The following is a 7,944-nucleotide window of genomic DNA, read 5'->3' as shown; positions in this document are numbered from 1 at the left end:
ATGTACTTCCATTTGTCAGTTTCTTTAAAATTTGATTTACAAATAAACCTAATAAAATTCTTCCTTTCTTTCTGATATCAGTGGACTTCTGGCAAGAATATGTTTAAAATCTGTGTCTAAGTATTTTTTTGTACTTTATTAACATTTTTTTTCCATTTACATATGACATAAACAACTTCTTTTTAGCATAATAATTGCTACGTTCTAATGAAATGATCTGCAGTGTGACTGAAAAATATTTCAGCTGTCAACAGTGTTAAGACCGCAGCAGAGTGCTTTGATGAAAATGAAAAGTAAATTACAGCTTAAAACACACTTTTAAGAATAGACTACTTTAATTCAGTTCAGTCTTATATTTGATGAGTAAATCCATTCTTAAGATATTATCATTTACAATTCTCATAATTTTTGTTTTTCTTGTTGTGGAGAGATGCAATCTTAAAAAAAAAAAGTTAAATCTTTACTCAATTAGATAAGTTTTGGATACCAGAAAATTTTAAATTGCTCATAAAAAGCTAAAAAAAATGATTTCTTCAAAAACAAAACAAGAACCAAACTGGTATTTTTACTAAAGAACATTCACTGAAACTTAATGTCTGTAGCTACACATTGGTATCGAATAACAGCTGTGATCTTGGGTGTTCAGGCAAAATGCAAAGCTGACACCAGCACCAAAGCTGTTCAACAACCACTAAATGCTTCACTGACACTTTTCACACTCATTGAAGGAAGCCAAGTAAACATGGTAACTAGAATGAAAATGTACTTTTTGACACATTTACTAAAAAAAGAGACATGTTTAATTAAAAGGAAATGTGTATTAGAATATCATCATAGAATATTCTTCCTTGTTGGCTGTAGTAAATCAAATCACTTAAGTTATTATCTCACTGAAAAGGAATATATATAGTTTCAGTTCAACTATATTATTTTCTTGCAGCACTGAGCAAGTTTCTTACTGCCTGCTGCCAAAGGCAAGAGATAATGTTTTTGCCCATGTCTGTGTGTGTGTTTGAAACCAAACCAATTCAAAATGGTGACCACAGCCAACTGAATTCAGATTTAAATTGCTATAACTCAGCCAGTTTTACAGATAAAAAGATTAATTTTGGTGTAATAGTAGCTGGGCATCATTCTTCAAGCACTACACATTTCTCAAGCGCTTTGCTCACAGCTTTAGCCTCCAACATTTCTTACTGACTATTGGAGTCAGTGTTGTTTGTCTGTTAAGAAAATATGAACCACTGAATGAGTTTAAATTAAATTCTCAAAAAGTAAACATTGTATGTACGTTTACAATTGATTACCTTTTGGTGTTAAATTCAGAATTGTAACTAAAGCTATTTAAAAATAGCCAACACAAACTGGATATAACTCTGTCAAATATACAAATATTGAGCTAAAATTTGATGTGGCAGTAACTGAGAGTCTTTCACAACAGATTCTCTGATATCTGGCAATATCACATAAAATTGCACCTAACATTATTTTCAAGCCAAAATGGTTGCAGTACCATAATTTCTCAAAAAGCAAATGATCTATGGCTAGATTCACTCTGCAAGCAAAACGTGCCAAAATCCAATTTTTTTTGCCCATATGTGAGCCATATCAGATTTTTTTTATGACAGTCTGAATGTGACCAGTGCAATTCTTTTCGAATCCGACCCAGGGCTTTTTCATATTGTTTACATATCTGATGTTTTTCAAAGAGACCTTAGTCCGAACGATCACATTTCATCTGATTTTTACATCACTGAAGTAGTGATATGTGGACCGATCCAAAAACTAATATTATTAATACCAACATTATGCAGTTTAAAGCTTGTAACTCTGCATTCTCCAATTTTGATTTGATAAAGCTCCAGAATAGAAGTCCAGTTTTTTTGTTTGTTCCTACTTTCAGTTCCCCCCGTCTTTGCCTCTAGAGTACCCCAGGAAGAGAAGCAAGTGTATTTAGGTGAACAAACCATTCAGTGTATTAAATGCTTAAAATTCCTTGAAGGAATGCGCATCGCCTGCCTCCTTTTATGCCAGAATTTTCACACTGTGGGTTGCAGAAGAAGACGAGACGTCACAACCAGCACGCTGTGTTTACAGACATAAATATAGATGCAACACATGGGAGTGTGTTTATAGATTCTGAAGTTGTTTTGCAGTCAGAGCCATTATTTTTTGTCCACTGTTTACATTTGATCTTTCTGTTTCCCGCCTACTCCGGTGCAGAATTGTACTCTAGGAACAGGAGCGACTGACTGTAACAAATTTCTGTGTGTTCAATTTGGGTAATCTGAAAACAGAAGATTTAACTTACAGTATAAATACTTAAGATTTCCAAAAAAAATGTGCCTGGGTATCAACTTGGGTATAAATCTACAACTACTGACATGTATTATCCAAGCAGTGCAGGTCCTCATACAGTAGAGGACAAAGTGATCTTTACACTGGGCTTGTTAAGTATACAACATGAATTTATGTGAGTTTACCTTTCAGAGTGCACAATGTGAGAAGAGTATTTAAATGAATTATGTAGACTTGTTTACTAAGCATTGTGCCACCCAGTTTAATGTCAATTACACCATGATTTAGCCACATCAAATATTGACTTTAGCGCCTCACATGACAGTGAGTCTCTGTGAGGAGCGAGTGTTGCCAGCTGGAGGAGAGAGGATAAATGAGATTCTTCATTTGTTTCAGTGTGTTTTGAATATTAACCGTTAGCAGAGTGCCAAGCCAAGTTGTTCTTAATTTACTGGAGGAAGTCCAATACTGTACGTGCTGCATCACAGTTCTTCACGTTCTTCATACATTCTTTTATGTATGTCTTATTTTAATAGACATCTGTTGCTTGGATGTCATCAGATTTATTTTCATTTATTTTCAGTTTCCGGAAGAATTTAAAATTAAATGGGCAAAATGTGTTGATGTGTTGCAGGTTTTTCTTCACATAACTTCTGAAGTAACATCTTTTTACAGATATTCCATGGGCTGACAGCAGACTTCGATGTCATAAAACTGTAATATTAATTATTGGAGTTAACCCTGTTTGTTTGTTAGCAAAATATGATATGAACCATTGGACAAACTTTATGAAAAGTTTCAGATTGTCTCTACAACTGACTAACTTGTTGTTAATCCAACTTAAGATGGCTTCTACAACTAACAAAAATGCATATAACTCAATCAATTTCATAGATATTGAGGTCAATTTTGATGTGGTAGTAGCTGAAAGTCATTCACAGCCCATACTCTTAGCGTGACACTGTTACAGTCAGGTTGCTTTTGAATGTGCAAAGTCCCTTTTTTGTAGCGCTCCTGTATTAGCTGCTCCACACTTCACCAAGATCTTCAAGCTGGAGGTAGATGCAAGCTGATGTACTTTCCAGGATATGATGCGACTTGCAGTCACTGACCTCTAGGGGCTCTCTTCATGAGAGAGCTCTCTTTGTGTTTCAGTTCTACCTGGCTGCCACAGGTGAAATGTGTTGGAGCTTGTCAGCCACTCCATAAAGGTCTCCATGCCAGAGATGTCAGGCCCCTTTTTCCTTTTCCCCGGGCCTTGATCTGCAGTGATCATGTCGGGCTGCTGACGGCTGTTTGTGGAGTTTTGGGTGATCCTGTCTGTGTGAGCTGTATTGTGAATAATCAAGTGTCTAACTAAAGTTTTGTGTTTTTATCCACAGTGGAAGCTGGTAGGGGTTCTCCGCCTCTTTTTGTTCTACAGTGTTTTCTCCTGTTTTGTGGTTAGTTAGGGAGTTCAGGATTTGTACCTTTTTTTTCAGTCCTCCTCTAGAAAGGCATTGGTTTATTTTCTGGTTAGCAGGGGGTGTTTTGTTTGTTGTTTTGGCCTGGGAGACCCCGAAGCTTAAAGCTTCCCTGTGTGTTTTTCCCCTCTTGTGATGGAGGTTTTGTTTTCCCCGAAGTGTAAAATAAACTGTTTTTCGTTACCGACATCAACTGTTTACTAGTACTGATTTTGTGTTACACCCAGTGCCAGAATTTACCAATTTCCCCTTAGTCGTCCTGGGGGGGTGGGTGTAACAGACACCAACATTTTTTTCAAGGTTTGACCAAGACAGCTACAACTCCAAAATAAGATGATCTTTTTCTAAAATATTTGCATGAAAGGCAGAGGTTGATATGCATACCTTCAAGAAATGCTGGGCTTTTAATTTTCCTCTCTTTTAAGTGTCTATATTTCTGCACTTTAGACATGTAATGAACCTAAAACCTTTTACATACTAATGACAACCTGAATGTAATCATAGATACTCTAGCCTGGTTACTCCTGTAATTATAGTTTCAGTGCCTAAAGATATTATTTTTGCAGTGTAACATAAAAATGAGATTCACATGGCTGACAAAGACAACAGCTCCCTCATCAGTTGTTTGAAAAAAGAGCAATTGTAGGAGAGATATAGATTTTTATTTAATATACATGTCATAATCCAGGGAAGATTTTTGGAGCAGTCCGGCAGCAAACAGACACAGGAAACTAGGAGTGTACCGGGAAGTGATTTATTTACAGTGCAGGAAAAATTTACAGGATGAACGTCGGGATCTGAAAAAGCGAAACACACGGTAAGTATGGCGGAGTGAAAACACGAGGAACCTACGAAGGGCAAGTAATGGTTGGAATTTAAAGTCCTTACGACAGGGCGGCGGGTCCAACACTTGGAGAAGCAACTAGTGGTGAGTTCGGGTTCCAGGGTGAGAATCCTTCCAGTGGTGAGTATTCCTTCCAGAGGGTATAGTGAAGCAGACAGACAGGCACGGGAGGCAGGTAGTATGAGCGTTAACAGAGGTCTCAGGGAAAACGAAAACCAGACTGGATCCACGAGGCAGAAGGTAATTCCTGAGGCACACAGCGAGACAAAGTTAGTCAAACTCGGAATAACAAATCTTATTAGTACAGAGGCTCAGCAACTTTACCACAAGCAGGTAATGCTCCAGCGCTGGTCTGGTCTCTGCCACCGCCTTAAATACACCTGCCCTTGCCATTAGTCAGATCACTTGCAGGTGAGGAGGGAGAGTTGACGAGACGTCAATCAGTCGTCTGGCCACGCCTACCAGGAAGTACTCACAACACAAACACAAACCCCAGAAAAACCACCCTCACCACAATACAACTATAAAAAAGGTTCTTTAGTATTTTTCATAATTTCAGTTTTATCATTTTAGGTAGCTGTATTGTATTGTTAACGAGACACAGAAGCTTGTAATTATTGTTGAAAAACATCAGTTTTATAGCAGCAGATTTTGGGTTGATCCCAGCTAGAAATGGAGCAGGAAGTGATCTGATGATAAGACTGAAACATCACCATGTTTGCATTCTGTTAAAACCTAAATTACTTTAAATTGAGCAGCTTGTGCAGTGAATTACACTAGATGTAAAGTTTATTCTGTTTTGCCCTTTTTAATCATTTGAGCACCTGTGTCTTTTAAGGTCTCTGCAAAGCCCTGGCAAAGAACTCTGTTAAAAAAATTTTTTTAAGATTTTTAATAATAAACAGAGCTTGGATATTGAGAGCTTTGAATGTAAGTAAGGAAGTAAGATTTAAAATTCTGTTCCGATACTAACCAAATGCAAGGCTTGACAAGTGGCTGGATGCTTGACATACATGTTTTTCTGCCAGCAAATGTTTTACTCAAATAATTTCACTGAAACACATAGCCTGGAGAGTAAAACCCGAGCAGCTGTCCGAATACTGTTGGACTGTACATTGTTGTGACTTATTTTTATTTATGATTTTTCCTTCTTGGTTTGAAGCTTTCACAGTAAGGTGTTGTCCATATGCACACCAATAGCACAATGTTGTTCTCACCAGTGGAAGCTGTTACACCTTCAACTTTAGAGAATTGGCAAAACAACAATGAAAGAAATGTACTGTATGCTGCCAAGCCTGAAGCTTAAAAAAAAAAAAGAAAAAGAAAGAAATCACGAGTCTCTCAGTCAGAACTGGAGGTGTACATCTCTCTGGAACACTTTCTACCTCCAGGTAAATTTCATCTTTTCACTTGTCTTTCTTGCCTACTTGTTTCTGACTTCTTGCCTCATGATGTCCTGTCACAATTTTAGTCCTGAATATGAAAAAAGGAGGAAAGTGTAAAATAGCACAAGGCTTCAATAGATCAGACTTTTTTGTATGCATGCTTTCTGAATCAGACTTAGATGATCAAAAAAGCACACAGCTCATTGTTGAATTTTCCTTTCTGCCTTATAACCTCTTTTTAAGTTTATGCAACTGATTTACATATGTTTATACCAAAACATGGAACCCCCCTCATTTTGTGTCCTTATTAAAATAACAATGTGTATAGTATTTAGGAACATATCGTGGCTTGGCACATACTCTGATGTGAAGCCATTTGGTTGAAGGGTTTTTTAAAATATGCTTCTGTGTAAAGTTACAATTTTGTCACATTATCATCAAATGCAGACTTTTACTGTCAAGTATTGGCTATAATATCCAGTGTTTGCCTGAGGAAATGTGTGCAATGAGTGAGTAGTATTTAGAGTTAATACCAAGATTTTGTCTTGCGTAACCCAAATTTCAAAAGTTGGAAAATTGTGTAAAATGTTAATTAAAAAACAAATGCAATGATTTGCAATTCTTAAAAGCCCATATTTTATTCCCAATGAGACACAGTAGACATATCAAATGGTTAAACTAAGAAACCGTGCAATTTTTTGTAGGAAAAACAGTTATTTTGAATTCTATGGCAACAAATCTCTAACAAATTAGGACAGAGGCAAGTAAATTTTATGAATAAGAAGAAGTTGGAGAAACAGTTTGCAACTAATTAGGTTGATTGGCAACAGGTCAATGTAAGAATTGGATATAAACAAGCATTTTAGAGAGGCTAAATCTCTTAAAAGTAAAGATGGGCAGAGGTTCACCAATCTAAAAAAATGCAACTGAAAAATAGTGGAACAGATTCAGAATAGTGTTGCTCAACAAAACATTAAGAAGACTTTGAGTATCCCATCTTTTACAGTTCATGATATCATCAAAGGATTTCATGAATTTGGAAAAATCTCTGAGCTCAAAGAACAATGTTGAAAGTCAGCAATGGATGCTCGTTATCTTCAGGCCCTCAGTGGCCACTGCAGTAAGAACTGGTCTGATTCTGTTCTGGACATCACTATATGGACTCAGAAACAGGAACTCGGGAACTTCCACAAATCGTTGTCATCATTGTCTGAACCCATAGATCACTGTACCATCCACAAATGCTGGTTAAAGTGGTTAAAGCTCTATCATGCAAAGAGGAAGTCATATGGGAAAGCTATCCACTTTGTCTGAGTCCATTTAAAATGGATTGAGGCAAAGTGGAAAACTGTTCTGTGGTCAAACAAATTGAAATTCAAACTTTTTTTTTTTTTTGGAAACCATGGATGTTATGTCCTTCATAGAGAGGAGATAGACCATTGAGCGTATTATCAGCACATAATTAAAAAGCCTGCCTCTCTGATTGTATTGTGGTGCATTAGTGCCTCTGGCATGAGCATCTTACACATTTGAAAATGAACCATCAATGCAGAAAAGTAAATACAGGTTTTACAACAACATGTGCTCCCATCCAGCAAAGAAGAGCCAGGACTGTTGAACAGCTAGAACCGTACATCAGACAAGAATGGGACAACATTAACCTCCAAAACCTCCAGCAGCTACTCTCCTCAGTTCCTAGATGTTTACAGACTGTTGTTAAAAGAAGAGGGGATGCTTCACAGCAGGAAATATAGACCTGGAATAACTTTGTTGAGATGCATTGCAGACACAATCTTGTGCAGTTTCTTTGTTTCAACACAAAGCAATAGGAAATTAATGAAAAAATAAAATTAATGAGAGCCATGTCAAAAAATTACAACCAACTTTACATATATGTAGGATTGAATTACAAATATTTATAGGAAAATATTTGCATTATTCTTTGGGATGGTTA

The 7,944-nt window shown here is 36.7% G+C and overlaps 1 long non-coding RNA gene across 1 annotated transcript; it reads right to left on the bottom strand.

Annotated features, from left to right (window-relative positions):
• Positions 1–4,501: 4,501 nt before the first annotated feature.
• LOC119616986 lies at positions 4,502–5,110 on the bottom strand. The gene is made up of 2 exons (XR_005233113.1): positions 4,930–5,110; positions 4,502–4,852 (listed from the first exon to the last, which is right to left on the bottom strand). It is a non-coding gene; the product is annotated as an uncharacterized LOC119616986 (long non-coding RNA).
• Positions 5,111–7,944: the final 2,834 nt, after the last annotated feature.

The sequence above is a fragment of the Kryptolebias marmoratus genome, linkage group LG4 (genome assembly GCF_001649575.2).
Source record: "Kryptolebias marmoratus isolate JLee-2015 linkage group LG4, ASM164957v2, whole genome shotgun sequence".
In the NCBI taxonomy this organism is placed as follows: Eukaryota; Metazoa; Chordata; class Actinopteri; order Cyprinodontiformes; family Rivulidae; genus Kryptolebias; species Kryptolebias marmoratus.
Note: the sequence above shows the minus strand (reverse complement) of the source record. Positions and strands in the feature narration are given on the sequence as shown.